Source organism: Vipera ursinii (genome assembly GCF_947247035.1).
Source record: "Vipera ursinii genome assembly, chromosome: 1".
NCBI lineage: Eukaryota > Metazoa > Chordata > Lepidosauria > Squamata > Viperidae > Vipera > Vipera ursinii.
The window spans coordinates 110,747,382-110,765,720 of NC_139512.1; the positions used below are offsets into that span (position 1 = coordinate 110,747,382).

The 18,339-nt window shown below is 37.8% G+C and overlaps 1 protein-coding gene across 4 annotated transcripts in view; it reads left to right on the forward strand.

Annotated features, from left to right (window-relative positions):
* Positions 1 to 9,526: 9,526 nt before the first annotated feature.
* The window catches only part of PPP6R3 (protein phosphatase 6 regulatory subunit 3), a 68,249-nt gene continuing 59,436 nt past the window's right edge, over positions 9,527 to 18,339 (forward strand). The window contains exon 1 of one of the 4 annotated variants that reach the window (XM_083348963.1): positions 9,527 to 9,696. The gene's annotated coding sequence lies outside the window, so the exon portion shown is untranslated. Of the gene's footprint in view, positions 9,697 to 17,031; positions 17,148 to 18,339 lie in introns of those variants that run through there. The other 3 variants (XM_083348964.1, XM_083348966.1, XM_083348965.1) reach the window with 3 other exon arrangements.

The window sequence follows — 18,339 nt, forward strand, 5'->3', positions numbered from 1 at the left end:
TGATGTTTTCTGAAAACCAGCACGCCCTTAAATCTCAGCCCCTTTGTAAATTTGGTTTTTTCACCTCCCATGTTGTTGGCTGGATACGTTTTGCTTGCAGGTTGTAGCTTTTCTCAATGCCATTTTATGGCATCTGGAAATAATTTTACTTGAGCGTGCCTTTTATCAGGAAACCTGCCAGCGTCTGTTCTGACCGTTGCCTGCAGACAGCCAAACTCTTTGGAACTGCCTGTTCTGCCTTGATCCAAGCATCCATTTTGGGTTTATCCTGTTCTTCCCAGCAAAAATAACTATTGAAAACAAAACTTCAGATCATCTGCAGCTCCCTTCAGAGACCATGCTGTGTATTCATGGCAGTGAAAAACTTATGATAGTGCTTTCTAATGAAAGCTACGTGAATTGTGATTTAGAGCTAATTATTTGCTTTAATTTCCCAGCTGCTGTGTTCCCATCCTGATGTCTTCATGAAATATGGCTCCCATTACCCATATCTAAGATGACCTGCGTCAGTTTGGCTGGAAAGGTAGGCCAACCCATAGGGAAAGTATCAAGCTGCAGAACCCCAATGGAGGGTTTTGTCTCATCATATTTACCTTCTTTTTTACAAAAACATTTCTACTTCCTTAACACATTGGTAATTTTCTTCTGCAGGGAAACTACATCTTTCTGGTGCACAAGCCACAATATTTTGCTCTATTGCTTCCCACCCCATAAAGGTTTTCACTGCATTCTGTTTTGTGGGTTGTTATTGATGTACACATGTTAAATGCCTCTGGCGTTGCTGAGGAGGATTCATCTATCTACAGAAACTCTTTTCTTTTTTGTGTGTGTGTTCAAATGCTTAATTATGGGTGCTTTGGAGATGGAATTCTGTGCACAATTTATTTGTGAAGGGAATACTCTTTTTAAGCGTTCAAGCAGTATTTAAAATATCCATCTGGAACCCCATTTTTCAAAAGTTGCGGTTTTCCAAAAAGAAAAAAGATAAACACTATGTGTCTATCTCAACACAGAATATCAGAGTTCAATAAAATGCAGAAAGGCTGCACACGCATTCATATACAAAAAAATGCTTTGGGGACTTGTTTTACAAGTAAGGTTTCAATAAGGTCTCAGATTATAACCATAAATTCTAAAAAAAAATATGTAGTACCAATCGAAAAGGCGACAGAATCTGGAATAGAACCCTAACATTCAATATTCGTAAGATAAGTTAGCTTTTATCAAAACTAAAATGTGAGAATAATTTGTTGAGCAGAACAAACTTAATGGGATACTTCTGGTTAATGCATGTAACATTTGGATCCTAACTCATATCCTACAAAATTATTCATTACCTCTGCACAGTGTGAACTGAAACTTGAAAAATAACTTTGGAGAATAATTTTATTTTCCCTTGGAGAATAAGCTGGCTCTAAGCAAATAAATTTGTCTCGTTTCTGCCTCATTTATACGAATAGGTGTCTTATTTTTATAACAGTAATTTTTCATATTTATGACATTCAAATTCCATTACAAAGAAACTTTATACTACTGAGATCTGAAATAAAGCCAACATAACAGTAACTAAGCACAGCTATGTGGAACCCTAAAATTAAAGCTTAAAAGCAATTGTAGATATTAACTCAAATTATTTTCATTGTTAAATATCCCATAAAAGATCAAATACATTTGGTTTAATCTCCTAATTTTTACAGAAAAAAGACCAATATGCTGTTTACAGATAACTTTGATCCACACAATGCATAAAATTTGTCTTTACGGATTGAAAACAAAGCCTTAGAACAGGATGATCAGCATAAAATTGACAGACAAGAAAGGAAGCCTTCAGTTGCTAGGCTGTTTGCAGTAGTCACTGTTTTTTGGCAGGCTGGCAACCATCCATCCTCTCAAGAGGTTCAGAATTCAAAGTTTACATTTTGGTGAGTTTTGTTTTTCCAAACTCAGGTGTTTTTCTAATTTGTGAAATGACTGAAGTCAGACTTTTTATAAAGCAAATGAGAAGTCAGTAGGTATTCTGTTTCCTAAATGTGGAGTGTCAGTTTCTTTTGATGAATTAACCAGGCATAAATAACAAGAGGCCACTGTAGCCTATTCCTGGATTCTCTATTTAGACAAGTGTTTATTGTAGAAACATATTCTCCATACTTTCCATGAGTTCAAGCCACAGATTCTTTCTTTGGGCAGATGTCTAGTACACATCAATAACAATTTGGTATGGTTGGATGCAGGAACAAGAATATTCATCATTTGCAGGCTAAATTCATCTAAATGAAATTTCTTTCTGAAGAGTCTAGCACCCAGGGGTGTCAAACTCAATTTCATTGAGGGCCGCATCAGCATTGCGGTTGCCCTCAGGGGGCCGGGTGGGTATGGCCAGGGTGGGCGTGGCCTACTGGGTGGGCATGGCTAGAGTGTGTATGGCCTACTGGGTGGGCGTGGCCAGCTCTACATCCTTGGCATCAAGGGTGCCTATGGGGGCCTGGGCAGGAGTGGGAGAGATCTGAGGGTCTCTGGCAGAGGGAGGGTCTCTGGGCCAGGGCCAAGACAGTGGGGGCCGTTCCCTCACTGTTTCCAGGATGGCTTCATGGGCTGCATGAAACCACTTCGCGGGCTGCATCCGGCCCCCGGGCCTTGTGTTTGACATGTCTGACCTAGACTCTAGGTAGATTGACTTCCTCTCTTTTTTCCAACCATAGTCTTTCTGTCCAATCTTTCTCCTGCTGCGTTGTTGGTCATTTAGAAGCTCTGTGCCGGGTAACCAGATCAGGAACCATGAAATACTATGTGCACTCACCCCCATATTGGTCTCCTGTCAGTCATTGAATAAGGAAGTAGTATTATAAGTCAAAATGTAGTAGTCAATTTTTGATACTGCAAGGGGCAAGGAAAACTAAATGCTAAAATACTTAGCTGTATTAGGCCGTGTTTACTGTTCACACATAGTATTTATTATGAGAAATATCATGACAGCTTTAGTATCAACTTGAGATTATTGTGACAAATCCCATCCCTATTTGGGCAAAGACAGCAAGTCATAACCTGACAAACAACTTGTCACTGTCACTGTCACTGGTTAATATATCACCAAAACATATTACGGGGCCTGCCTTGCTGTTTAGAGGCCAACTTGGTTGCTTCTTTTCTAGAAACATAGGACCAGCTTATCCTTGAAACAAAGAGTAAGTACAAACATCCAAGTAATGTCTGTAGTATTCTGGATTTCAACTTTGGCTTTGTCAGCCTCTAATATCTTCATTATGTGGACCCTGAGAGTACAGAATTAAAACTCAAGTCCAGCAGACGGCAGTAGATGATACCAATGTCTCAAAGCTATGGCACTGTAGAATGCGAATGAATAATAGAAGTACAGAACTGTACAAAAATACTGGAGCAGATGGGATTAGATTGCCCTCACGTGGTAAATTAGAAAAATTTCAGCCAAATGCTCAGAAATAACTCTTTTAATAATATTAAAAAATTTTTGAACAAAAACAATATTTTAAAATCTCTGTGCTCTGACTTCACTACCACATCAGACACGATGTTGAAGCAATCCTTCTGCCAACAAGCGAATATTTTAATAAGATTCCAACCCTCCCCCAAAGTAGCCACCAGATGTCCAGAATCAATATGTAGGTCACCTATTTTTCTCCTACTCCAACGCACCTGTGGGTAAATAAAACTAGGATGAAAATAGTGACTTTGTTCCAATTTCTAAAATTTTAGTTTGCTGAAATTAATTTTTCCATAATCTGCAAAAAATAAATTACTAAATAATTTTGACATTACTTTGGTAAATTTTAATGCCAGTCAGAAATAACTTGAAATAATATGGAGATTCATTATGAATCACCCAGACCAGAAAAGATTTTAACATGTTTATATTCAAACAGATTATAAGTAGTAGTATGGCACCTCAATTAACCCTGTCTTGTTTTTACAGAAACCCATTCTAAGTCTTTCATTATTTGCACTTGTATTATTATTTTGTTAACAGATTTCAAAATATTGGGATGGCCTTTGTAATGAATTAGAGCCAGTATGTATTTCTACTGCTGGATTCTGTTTCTTTGTGAGTAGTTTCTTAATTCCTCTTCATCGACTTCCATGTGCATGTTTTATATATATACTGTAATGGAATTTTTAGAACAGATCTGACACATCTGGAAAGCGATGGAGAAAGAAATACAATATAAAATTCAGTCTTGTGACAAGAATATTAATCCTGATGGGTGTTTAGCTGTGTGGATGTTTGATCTGGTCTTGGGGGGGGGCTTTTGTTTTTAATTATGTTTTATGGATGCAATGAGCTGCCTAGAGTCATTTGATATGAGATAGGCGGTCATATAAGTCCTGTAAAAAATAAATAACTAAATTACTGGAGTTACAATAATGGGAAGCATGATTTAGGAAGCTAGATATAGAAGCTATGGATGAGGGGAAAAAATGCACGAAGGAGAATGACTACTGCAGAAAATAAGGATCAGAATATAATGTGTATGTAGAAAAAAAGATAATTGCAAGGAAATCAAGGGATAACTGAGATTAAGACGCTGAAAAGAAATCAATGAAGAGTGATTCTGATGGAAATAAAAATTGTTTTGGAAGTAGATAAATAATGCTAAATAAGAAACCTCCACGGAAAAAGTGGCTTATGACCATTTTTCATACTTGCAACCATTGCAGCATCCCCATGGTCACGTGGTCAAAATTCAGATACTTGGCAACTGACTATATTTATGACAGTTGCAGTGTCCTGGTCTTATGTGATCCCATTTTGTGACTTTCTGACAAGCAAAATCAGTGGGGAAGCCAGATTCACTTAACAACCATATTACTAACTTAAGAATTGTAGTGATTCACTTAACGACTCTGGCAAGAAAAATCATAAAATGGGGCAACATTCACTTAACAAATGTCTTGTTTAACAACATAAATTTTGGGCACAGTTGTGGTCATAAGTTGAGGACCTGTATTTTGACCTATAACTTATTTATTTTCTCTACCATTGCTTACCCCAAGAGGGGATAGTATAATGATTATGTATTAATAAATATAAAGAGATACAGGTTTTTATCTATCTGCATTTATCTCAAAAGTCTATAATCTTTACATTTATCTATATTTCATCATATTATGTTAATATTATACTTACATTAAAGCCCAAGATAAAGCCCAGATGCAAAGTATAGACCACATCTTTATTAAGGTAGTAATAGTTAACAGTAACACTAGTGAAGAGGCCACATAAAATACTGTAAAAAGTAGTGTAAAACCATATGTTGTATAATGCTTCCATCACAATCTGGATTTATAAAAAAATAGATGAGTATTTGATAATATCCTCCTGGTGTTTTATATTATGAATATTATAGCAAACAAACTGGAAAGTCATTCATTCACACTGAATTTATGAAGCTATGGGTTTCCAGTATTTATTTCCATTAGATTACAATTTGGCATCTCCACACATTAAGGAATGGATCTAGTACCGTATATGTGTTTGATGAAAAGGTTATGCAATATGTCTCTGTATAGCCTAGGTTTAATGATAATGATTGGATTATTTTATATTTCTGTAGCTATTATTATTGACTTTTTTTCCTGATAATTAGTTTTTGGCACACTTATTCTAATCACTATATTTACCGTATGTTTCTTCAGTGTAAAATTACTATAGTTGATGCTAATTGGGGCCAGACTCACTTAATGAATGACAGAAAGAAAAACCTAAAGTTTAGTTGACATACAGGTAGTAACTTGTTTCAAATAGCTTGATAACCTTACCCAATGGGGTCCCATAGATATTAAAAAATGCATCTTGTAGTATTTTGGAAGAAAAGAAGAAACAGAATCCAAGATGTATTGTAAATGTGCAGGCAATATGAAATATGAACAGAAAAAAGGTATGGGATCTATCTTTATCTCTAACTACCTAGCTGTCATCTGTCTGTTTAAAAAGCTTTACCTGAATAGAGTATAGCTTTGGAATGCATGTTTGGCAAAAATTCAAACTGCAGTAGGAATGCAGGCTTAACATAAAAAAGGAGACAATTGAAAATTCTTAGTTTTATTTATTTTTTTTTTATTTTAATTCCATTTATATCCCGCCCTTCTCCGAAGACTCAGGGCGGCTTACAAACTTTAGCAGTAGCCTTCATTCTATGTATATGCCTGATTATTAGGGCTTTCACACCTCCCCCAAGCGGCATTATTACAAAGTCAGCTTAATTGCCCCCAACAATCTGGGTCCTCGTTTTACCTACCTCGGAAGGATGGAAGGATGTAAGGCTGAGTCAACCTTGAGCCTGGTGGGATGCGAACCTGCACTAATTGCAGGCAGCTGGTGTTACTTAAGGAGGCATTAGCCCACTGCTCCACCAAGGCTCTAAACTGAAATCTAAACCAGAATTGCCCACAGAGAATAGAAAATGGGCATATAATATGCCCCAAACCTCAGAACAAAAAATGATAATTTTACATTGGAGCAAGCAGTTGTGGAGAAAGTGCCGATAGCACACAGCAAAAAGAATGAAACGACTGCAGAAATAATCCAGAGCAGATTATAGTATCAACTGGCAGCAGCAGTTCCCTAACCCTAATCCTAACCGCTGCATTTTGCACCAATTGTAATTACTGGGTTATGTTCAAAGGCACCTTTCCATTGCGTAGGCCACAGAAACCTAGCCTGGTAGTGGGAGGCGCAAGTGAGGGCTTCAAGGTCCAGTTTAGGATTGCAACTAGTGCATCAGCCTAACAGCCTTCATGAAGGCCACCAGAACACCTGTTCCCACAGGAGCAACTGTCCTGGAGGAGTCTGTTGCATAGTCCCCATGTCAGGGGGTGGGATGGCGATCATTTCCTTTCTCCTCCTTTTGTTCTGCTGCCACTGCTAGTCCCCTCTCAGGTTGAGAATCTTTCAGTCTCTAAATAGACTATGTAGGAGAATAGCAGTTGGTTCTTTTCCAACCAACAGATTGTATTAGAAGTCCTGGCCTTTCATGAGCTTTTAATAAAATGTGTTAGTTGCTATCAGACTTCTGATTTTTCAGTCCCTAAGGCAGGGGTAGGCAACCTCGGCTCTTTTATGACTCATGGACTTCAACTCCCAGAATTCCTGAGCCAGCTTCGCTGGCTCAGGAATTCTGGGAGTTGAAGTCCATGAGTCATAAAAGAGCCGAGGTTGCCTACCCCTGCCCTAAGGTAATGTTATGAAACTTTATGGGGAAGATATTTGGGTAACCTAAGAAGAAACAGATTTTTATGAAATAACTAAAACTTAGTTTTTAAATCAGGTTTAATTATGTCTACAAATAAGCTTAGCCCAGCCCTAAACCGGTTCCTTTTAAAAACAAAACTTTCTTAAACGTTTAAAAAAGAATATAAACATAAAGCGCGACAGACATAAAAAAAGAATGAAAAATATACCAAATAAAACACGCAGCTTGTACCGTTATGAGCATTTCAATTATTCAACACATCCTATCGCGTGTAAAATTCTGCATCACTTTCTGAAAGAGAATTTTAAGCTCTAAATTAAGAAAAAAACTCACACCTGGTTAACACTACCAAGAATTACAACCAATGAGGTCAATCTGAGGAATCTCTTATGGTATACAGTTGAATTATATACTTCGAACATAAAAAGGGGGAAAAACGGAGGCGGGAGAAATCTGTAAAATACTGCACCGGTATAACTTAACGATCGCAATTGAACCCAACTGCAACCGTCAGAAATACATACAGGGCAGTTGCCAAGTGTCTCTGTGAAGGTCGTAAGTGGGGGGGGGGGGGGAAAGCTCCTAAGTCACTTTTTCAGTACCATTGTAACTTCAGTCACTGAGTGAACGGTTGCAAGCCGAGCACTACTACCTGTAGGTAAATTGACGCGTTGGGAAGCTCCTTCCACTGCGACGCACGCCCAAACCTTTCGCACCTGGAGTTGACTTTGATTGACATGCGTCAAGCCCTGCCCACTGTTCAAATGGCAGAAGTTTGTTTTTTGTATCACGTTGCTGCCCAGGTAGAGCAGTTCTGCTGGTAGCTACGATCGTAAATTTCTCTCTTCCTCCCCCACCCCCCCACCTACCCTCATGGGTATGTTCAGGCCAAGGGGTGTTGCTGAGTGGTTTTTTATTTTTCTTTGTGAGTTGGTTAAGTTTAACAATGAGGAGGGCAGGGGGGCGGAAACTCGACAGATTCTCTTCCGGTGCTGGTCGTCTTCTTCTTCTTCTTCTTCTTCTTCTTCTTCTTCTTCTTCTTCTTCTTCTTCTTCTTCTTCTTCTTCTTCTTCTTCTTCTTCTTCTTCTTCTTCTTCTTCTTCTTCTTCTTCTTCTTCTTCTTCTTCTTCTTCTTCTTCTTCTTCTTCTTCTTCTTCTTCTTCTTCTTCTTCTTCTTCTTCTTCTTCTTCTTCTTCTTCTTCTTCTTCTTCTTCTTCTTCTTCTTCTTCTTCTTCTTCTTCTTCTTCTTCTTCTTCTTCTTCTTCTTCTTCTTCTTCTTCTTCTTCTTCTTCTTCTTCTTCTTCTTCTCCCTTCCCCCCCCCCCCCCCCGCTGATGGTGAAAATCTCACGTCTGGAAAGTTTCGGCCCGCCGTGGATATCGTGGATCGAGATCAGTTCCTTATCGTGATTACTGCGTGCACACGTAACATTTGCATTTGCACCCCGTCGACCTTAACACAACCTTAACCCAAACGCAATTTATGTTTGGGGGTGGGGGTGGGGGGGAGAGATTGCGGAGTAGCGGAGAGAAGGAGGCTTAATCGTTGGTGTGTGTAAAAAAATAATAATTAGAGCCGGTGTTTGAGAAAAATACTGTTATTGGTCACAACAAACTTAAACAACTTTTTCCCCCCAAAAAACGTTATACTAAAAACTGGAGAATGCGGGCATCGATCCCGCTACCTCTCGCATGCTAAGCGAGCGCTCTACCATTTGAGCTAATTCCCCTTCGGAAAAAAGGTGGAGCTGAACTGAGTTACAAATGCCATTTTAACTGACCGACAGTTTTCTAACTCCTCCCCCCTTTATGAAAGAAGTCTTTGTTGTCAGGCGGTTCTGGTTCTTTAATTTTATGACGATAATTTGGGTTCTTAGGTTGTCCAATAGGACAGCACGTTCGTTAGTAAACAGCGCTATGGGAGGAGGCACTTCAGCTCTGCCCCCCCCCCGTGACTTGCAATTGGACTGAGTTTAGAACGATTGGCTGCCATTGGTTTAGTTTTAAACTGAATGGGACATATTAGTTGGGCAATCTGAAAGTCTTTCAAAGTGACGTTCGGCTGTTGCTAGGGCGTGACCGTGGGAAGCCGGAGTCACCCATCCGAATACGCCGATTGGATTAAATAAAGCCGTGACCCCGGCCTTTATTCCTTTGTTGCCCAATAGAGAATTGATTGCCTTATGATTGACTATGTCCTGGAACCAATAGAGCACAGAAACTTTAGCCACCGTCCAATAGAAAAAAAAAACTTGCTGAGCGAAGGCGTGACCTGTGGAGGGTTGATTGGCAGGAATGGGGGGGGGGGGAACGGAGACAGGAGGGTTCGAAGAAGCCGATATGACCGCCATCTTGAAGAGTCAGTGATGGTAGGGAGCCGCCGTTTTCCCGCCTGAGTGCGGCAGGGGGTCGCGTTGCCCGAGCCGGGGCGCCTGTTCGCTGAAGTAAGGGCTTCGGGAATTCATCTGCCTTCGGGTAGGAGCTGGCGGCCGCCCCTTCTTCGAAGGCCCAGGGCAGGGGAGAGCGGAGCGGGGCGGGGGTGGCGGCGACGGTGGTTTGCTTCATTGGAAAGAAACGCGTCGGCCGGTGAGCAACGGGAAGGAGTCCTGAAGAACCGGAGCTGGGAGGCCGGCTTCGCCTTTCCGTCACCGCTATCGGCCCTTCGGCGTCCCTGGGTCTTGAAGTGCGGGGGCCGGAATGCTGCCCTCTGGCTCGTACTTGGAGCGGCAGCGGCCTAATTTTAAGTCCGGTTTGTTTTGCTTCCTGAGTGCACTATCCCCCCTCCCCCGCCTTCGTTTCTGTGTCGCAGCGGCCTGCCTCCCTTCCCCCTTTACTGCCGGGGAGCAGGGAAAACACCACCACCACCACCCCGCGCTGCTACCTTATCAGACGAGGGGGTTTTCAGCCAAGGGCCCCTTCTCCAACAAAATCGAGAAGAATCATTTAATCCCCGACACGCGTTTATGCATTCCCACGTATACTTGTTTTTTTTTGTTGTTGTTTTTTTTTGCCTCCCGCAGGCTTACCGGCAATCTTTTTTTAGTCTGCTTTTATGGGAATGTAGGGAACACCATTTATGACTTTTTTTCTGTCGCAAATGAATGGGAATGGAAATGATTAGTTTGAAACATACATTTTTCTTCTTAGCTGACAACGTAGAAAAATATCTGGGTAACTTCAGGACTCAGGATTTGAAGCTTAAGTTTTAGTTAAAGGTTCGAGCTAGGCTTTTCTCTGGTTTTAGACAGTGATGCCTGAAGCCAGGATATGGATTTGGGTGGTGAGAATAGCTCCAATTCATTTTCTGTTAACAAATAAAAATGCGTTCATTCTACTTTAGTGAAAAAGGATTTAAAAAGTATTATTCCATGTGAATAAAACTAGTCTGTACTTTGCCCCCCATTGCTTTAGAACTGTCCCTTTGGGGGCATAAGAGAAAGTATTAACCTAATTGATTTTTCTTAATGATAATAGTCTAAAATAATTTGAAGTAATCATTATTTATTTCCAAAGTAGATGTGTGAGTCTCTCTGGCTGCAAAACTCTACTTTAATAACTAGGAATCTTAATAAAATGCTGTACAGTGTTTATGTTACTGCTGTTTCATTTGAGTGGTGCTGATATCTAAATTGCATAATCATTTTTGGAAGTATCCGTGAGTTCAGAAATTTACTAGTATTGTTCTGTATAATTTTATTTATACAGTTCCACCAAGTCTGACATTGTTGGCATTCTTTGGGACCTTTCCACCAAGCAGTGCATCTAATGGGACCCAAGAAGTGTGGTTTCTCCATCATGGACCCTGCTCTGCAGAACAGCTTCTCTCTTCCCTGTCTACCAGATTAGGATGGCCCCAATCATATTGGCTTTTTGTAAGGCTCTTGAAGCCTTGCTATTCCCACTGGCCTAGAGTGTTGAGTGAAACCATCTCTAGGAAGTGGGATGTTATTTTGGTTCGCCAATTTATTTGCTGGTTTTGATATGTAATTGTTTGGTTTATTTTTTAAATTTGTGTGCCTCCTAGAGTTGCTGGGAGTTAGGGAGCCATAAATCTGAATAAATAAATAAATGTAGCAGGGTAAATATAAAGCTACAAGTCTCAAAAATTTATGTCTGCCAGGTATTTTTGACTATGGTTACTATCAAATTTTATTGACCATGCTGTAATAGATAATACTTGCAGGAGTTTTCAAACTGTAGGTCTCAATTTCTTGCGGGGGGGGGGGGGGGAATGGGACAGAAACAGAATGGGTCACAGTTGTTTTCCTCTGTCTGGAAGTTAGTGGTCTCCTCTAAGGTGCTAGTGGTAGACACAACCATCTACAATATCCAGATGTGAATTCAACAACTCTTGTAATTGCAGCATTGGCTCCTGCCTAATTTTATCTCTCTCCCTCTTCCAAGATGACTTTTCCTAGTACATTTTGTCATCTTGATATTGAACCCACTGCAAACTTTGTGTTGATATCTTTTAACAGAATGCCAGCATGCTCTACTGCAGATCTTTCTGGAGCGGTATTCCTTGTGTGCTGAACTCCCAGCTTAGGCTTTCTCAGAATGTGAAGGTAGTTCTCTATGTGTTGTGGATGCTATTTGCTTCTCAACTGCGGGATACATCCCCTCCTTCAGGAAACTGTCAAATGATAAGCTTATTATTTATGCATCTGTTGATGGTGGGGTTATCACATAAATTCATTTTTTCCACGCCCTCATATATATTCTTTTATTTTAAGGAATCGTGGTACCACAAAAGTTTGAGAATGGTAACTTGCTGAGCAATATGAGTTGTAACTTAAAAGTATAAACATATGTGGTAAATGTTAGATGGATTATGTCCATTCCCAGACTTTAATATAATGTAATTTTGTATGTGCATCCAGCAATATTAGGGTCAGGAAGGATTTGTTTAATTGCTTTTCACTTTTTTAATACTATGTGACATACTTGGTTAATATGAACCATCAATATTTTAAAACTGTTGATCCTTTCTCCTCTTGGCATCTCAACTTTGATCTGTGAAAATACTAGTCGTCTAGGTTTGAATTCTTAAATTCTGTTTTCATACAAGTGCTACCTGTGATTCTTGCACTTCTCAATTCTGTAAGTAGAATTAAAAAAATTATATTGGCTAGAGCAGGGGTCCCCAACTCCCAGTCCGTGGACCAATACCGGGCCGCGACATGCCATCAAACGGTTCGCACAAACAAGCAAAGCCCTATCCGTGAGATGTAGGCAGCACACAAAACCACGCATCCTCCAATCTGCGGACAAATCTCTGTCCATGGAACTGGTCCCTGGTGCCCAAAAGGTTGGGGACCTCTGGGCTAGAGTGTAGTATATTTTTCACGTTCTTTATTATTCTCTGTACTACCACATTGAAAAGATAAGGTTGATTTCAAGTCAAGCTCAAGTCCTTTGACTTACGGACATGACCTTGAAGGTTTTATGGCAACAATACATAAGTAATTTATAATTGCCTTTTTGCATGACGTTCCTGCAAACAGGTCAGATCCTGCTTGTTTTTTGAGACTAGTTGAACTTTGGATGTCTATGTAGCCACCCAGCTTAACTAACTATAAAATTCTTTTGTCTGTGTGGTGCTTCTCAGTTCCTTTGAGAATTAATTTGATTTTTGTTTTGTTTTGTTTTTTTAAAGTCAAAGCTATTTTTACTGACCTATTTATTGGAAATGGAATATTTTTATTACCAAGTTCTACTGTATGTAGGATGCAAAATAGTAATGAAGTTCAATTCTGTGAATCATACAAGATAGGGATTGTATTGTGATTTTTTTAAAATTTACAGCTGAGAATATAATCATAAAGACAATTAAATTTCTTCCTACTTTAAAAACAATGTCCATGTAATATTACCAGCTCAAATGTAGGGAGCTCTACCTGAAGGCTGTAATCATATACTTGGTTACCTGAAAAGAGGGGCTACTGGATTCAAAGCACTTTTGGTTAGAAAAGCAGAGGGATGTGGAAATTTGCCTGGTCTTCTGTTTTCTGAAAGTTACTTGAAATAAAAGGTGGAAGTGTTCTTAAATATAATGCATATTCTAGCCAGTTACGGTGTTTCTCTAATTGTAGAAGTATGAGGGAAAAAAGATAATAGGTGATGCTAAAACCATTCTTAAGTAGAATTCAGATGAGTCTTTATTTGCTGAAATTAACCTGGCAATAAACTAAGTCCTACTAAGTGTGGTGAATCGTAATATGTCTCTAAAACAAATAGTAAATTAGTGATATTAAGGTTTTCTGCTAAAGGAAACTGGACACTAGAAATCCATGATCAAAATATTTTCTATGTAATTTTTTTTGGAAAAAATATTCTTAATTCAGAATCATCCTTGACAGAAGACACTGAATTAAATGAGGCTGCGGTGTTTGAGATAATACTTTCTGTTTACAAAGATAACTTTTCCCCCCAAAGTTGCTGATTATACCGCTGGTAAAATTGTGTAGAGGTGAACAAATGCCTTTTCATGATAGGACACACTGTAGTATTTGGAATTTGATAACGAGATACATGGGGAAAATGTTCACTCCTTTGTGGGTTTTTTTTTTACATAATTCCGGGGTAACTGTAACTGCTTTTAAAAATATTGAAAAGAGAGACAGCCTAATAAGATCTAAAATGCATAATTTAGCTTCAGTTTTCATTTTTTTTATAAAGTTTCAATTATTAAAATAATACTAGTAATCTTTAAGTTCAAAATAGGGTGTGGGATAAAAAAATAATAGTTTTAGTGGTCATGCAGTATCTAAGCATCTGGATTTTAGGTGATAAAGTTGATATAAATTAATTCAGCTTTAGTCAGATGAATTATTGTCTCAGTTTAGATAGAAAACTTTAGCCTGGGACAAACATAATTAGACATAAAATAATATATAGATGAAACTTAAAATGTTTTTAGAAAATGCTTAAGTTAAAAAAGCAGGAGGGACTATATTCATTTTTTTCTTCCTCTTAGAAGCATTTCATGAGTAGAATGCCACCCCAAATAAGTGGGAATAGATAAAATATAATTTCTAGAAAATATTCCATCTTTTGTATCCAGTACTATTCTTTTTATGGTTATAAAGCAGATTTTGGCAGAACAGAAGGATAGGATGTGCTGGTAGATATGAAAACTGGTAGTTTTTCATAAGTTCAGGTTACTGATTTATATATGGTATTGAATTATAATGGATAAAATGTGCTCATCGTGGTGAGTCAAGAAAGCACAAATTATGTTAGAGTTTATGTGTGAATGCGGCCATTGTGACAGAAATAATGATATGTGAGAGAAAAGCGGGTTGCTTTGGATTATTCCTCCTTAAATACAAATTTTATTTCTGTATACCTGTAATACATTTGAATTTTATTATTTTTTCTTGCAGATTTGGATATTATATTTTACCCTAATTTCCAGCAGTATTACTTAAATGGATATAGAAGCTCGTTCTTGAGTTTAATGAATTCGATGTACACATAGTTCTCAGGGTACAACCATTGTTTAGTGACTGTTCAAAGTTATGACTGTACTGAATGAATGGTACTTAGCCATTGCAGGGTTCCCGCAGTCATGTGATCATGATTTCCAACATTCCCTGCCAGTGTCCCACAAACACACACAGTGGGGAAGCTGGCAGCAAGTCAGAAATCACAGTCACATGAGATCCTTGCTTAATGACTCATGCTGTAATTGCCATTGCTAAGCGATATGATCATGTGACTTTATGCGTAGCAATGGAAATTCCAGCCCCAATTGCCATTGTAACCTGAGCTGTAGATACATTGATGTGCTCGTTCAGTTTGTATTTTTTAATATATATTAACAGTGTAAACAGAAATGCAATTAGTAATGTATTAGTACAGAGTGTAAAATGTTAAAAAAAATAGAATTCCTTCTCAAAATGTGTGTGAAGGACATTTGGAGTAAAATAAAATAGCATTAAAACTAAAAAGTGGGCCTAAAAGGCAGGAACTGATAATTTAAGAAACTTCAGTGCCTAAATTACAAACCAGTCTATTTCGAATACTAGTTCTAATATTTTAAAGGAGAATAGGAATAAGATGAATTATTATGTAATTTCAAAGTCTATGCAGCAAATGCTACAAGTATTTAAGAGGGTTTTTTAGATTGGTTGCAAAATGCGAAATTATATCAGATCCTTAATCCCTAATAATCTATTTAAGATTGATACAGGTTTAGTCCAAGATACATGATAAAACATTTGCTGAGAAGAGACTACATGGTACTTTATTGAATTCACCAGAAAAAAATGAAAAATTATTGAAAAGAGCTTATCAACTATAGTGAATGGGTTCATAAGAAATAAGCCAAAACCAAATGAATCACATTATGATATAGCATGTTGTATAAGCCTAGTATAAAAATGAATTTTCTTCTTTTTAAAGGTGTTAAGCTTCACAGTCCCACAAAGGACTGTGGTATGCTAACCATCTTACTCAGTAACTTTTTTTGGTTAAATTGTCATGATGTCCTATGCTGTGGTTTAATAGAGGAGGCAGAACTTAGGCTTGTTGAATTTGTTTGGGTTTTCAAGAAATTTAAGCACTATCTCAGAGGCAGAAGCAAAGGTACAAAGAACAGGGAAATGTTCTGAGCAGTTGATCTTGTTTCCAGTTAGAGAACAGTGTTGAGTTCATCTTTATAAATATTTATTTCTAGGATACTTCTAGGGTTCTTGATTTCAGCAACCTAATTAAATGTATAGTTATTTCCTTGTTGCTGTTAAAAAACTGGAAGCCAAAGTCCTTTGCCATTCTTTTGCAAATGGCACCAGAATTTACTAATAGAACTGGTTTAGAAGACTGAACAATTGTTTGTACTGCATGTTTTTCCCCCACTCTCATTGTGTACCAGTTTAGAGTTACAGTCTCTCAGTGATAGTTCCTTGTGTTTGTGATACGTAACTAAGAATTTAATGTATTTCTGTTCTTAACCATAAGTTCTTAACCTTAAGCTTGGTTTATACACTTTAATACTGTAGGTCATAAGCTATACAGTGTTGTAATTTGTTGTAGCATGTGGTCCAAAAAGGGATCATGGCTGAAATTATACACAGCCTTCTTAGTTTTAATTTCAGTCTATTGCCACAGTTATAACCAAATGACTTGGTCCAAATATGACTTTCAATTGACTTATGGCTAAGCAGGTACTATATTTTTTGAGAAACGAGGCTGGGTACAGGAAGAGGTGCAAATCAGGTAGCTTCACTTCTGCTCTAAAGAACACTACTACATCCAGACTTGTTGAAAGTTTTATGAGTCCTGCAAGAATCAAACATCTGTAACATATCTGCCAGCGCAAGTGATCTATGTGGCTTTTTGTTTTAAATAATTGAATTTTTACTGTCGTTATTGTTATTATTGTTAATTGCATTCCATTTCTCTTTTGGGAGCTTTTGGGATATACATATGATCCCCCCCCCCCGTCTGACAACTGTATTACGTAAATTAGGCAGGAAATGACACAAAGTTATTCAATGAGTTTTGATGTCCAAAGGTGGACTTAAATGTTTGTTAGCTATTATATCATATTGGTTGTCCTCAATAATACCTCATTTCTGTAATGATGGAGCATTTATTGTGCCTTTCTCAAGCTGGAATGGAGCCTTTGAAGTTCAAGCTATCTCAAAAAAGAGTCATAGTCATGTTTGCTATATTTTTTGTACATAATGGCAACCACAAAATGCTTTGGCAAATAAAACTTTAAATCTTAGAGTTAGCAGAATTAGGCTTTTGTTGTACATTCTTCTTTGAAATGCTTTCCAAGAGTAGAATTTATCCAATGCATAGTACGTGACACTGAAAAGAGATGATAGTATACAAGACTTCAGTGTATGAATTAGAGATAGTCCTTCTCATTCAACTACAATTGGGACCAGATTGGCGGTCATACATCATTATGACTTGTAAGTCGAGATAATCACATGACCGGTCCCGATTTTACAGCATTTTTTGTGGATAGTTGTTAAGCAAATCATGGTGGTTGTTAAGTGAATCTGTAGTCGTAAGTGTGAACCCATTATCTTGAATGGGATTATTTTGGCTGAAAATGGCAAAAAAGTAACTAATTGTGGTCATATAACTGCGGGACACTGAAGAAAACTGTAAAGGCAAGCCGATTGCCTGGCACTCAAAATGGTCGCATGACTGAGGATGTGTGGCATGACATTTTACAGTGGACAGACATTCTTTACAAACTATAAAGCACCTGTTCTTAACAGTTGTTAAGCAACCAGTCATAAGTTGAGGACCACCTAAATTGTGATTTGTAATAGTGTTGCTAGAGTAGTCAAGGATAGAATTTGCATCTGAACCTATTAAGGGTTTGCTCTTTCTGTCTGTTATATGATCTTTTATAAAATGTTTACTAATTTTAAATCATACTAAAGCCTACTTCTGAAAGGCAAGAGTTTATTATCTGCAATGTTTTTTTTAAACTTGAACTTTATAAACATGTATAACATTACATGTGACTAACAACACTAACAATAAAGAAAAATCTGTAAATTACCATTTATCTATTTCTTCCAAAAAAAACTTACCGTTTTACATTTTCTTCCTTAAAAACACTACATTTTTGATGTTTATTATGTTAGGTCATAAAGGAATCACTGTTTTTCATGCCAAATTCAGTACAACATTTCTGTTATTGCTCTGTACATGCTCTATATTTGAAAAATGATGAGAATATAAGAAAGCCTTTGGATGAAACTTGGAGCCTATCTAAATCATTACTCTGTTCTCATTGTGTCTAAGAAGATGTTTAAGAAAGACACAAGTAAATCACAAGTGCAATAGTAGTCATATAGCCTTCAGTAAGGACTGCAATATGAAGCTGCTGTAGCTACTAGCCATCAGTTATTTTGATTTTCATCAACTTACCAAATCCACTTAGCAAGTTGCTCTCCTTTAATGGCAAGCTCTCTTAATAATTTCCAATTTTTTACTGTGAAAAAGTGCTATTTATGTCATGAATCCGTCCCAACTCAGTTTCATTGATGATCTTAGATTTCAATATTATGAATACAGATTTTTTCCCCTTCACTTCAGAATATTTTTATTACATCCTACTATTTTTTCTACTAAATGTCAAAATAT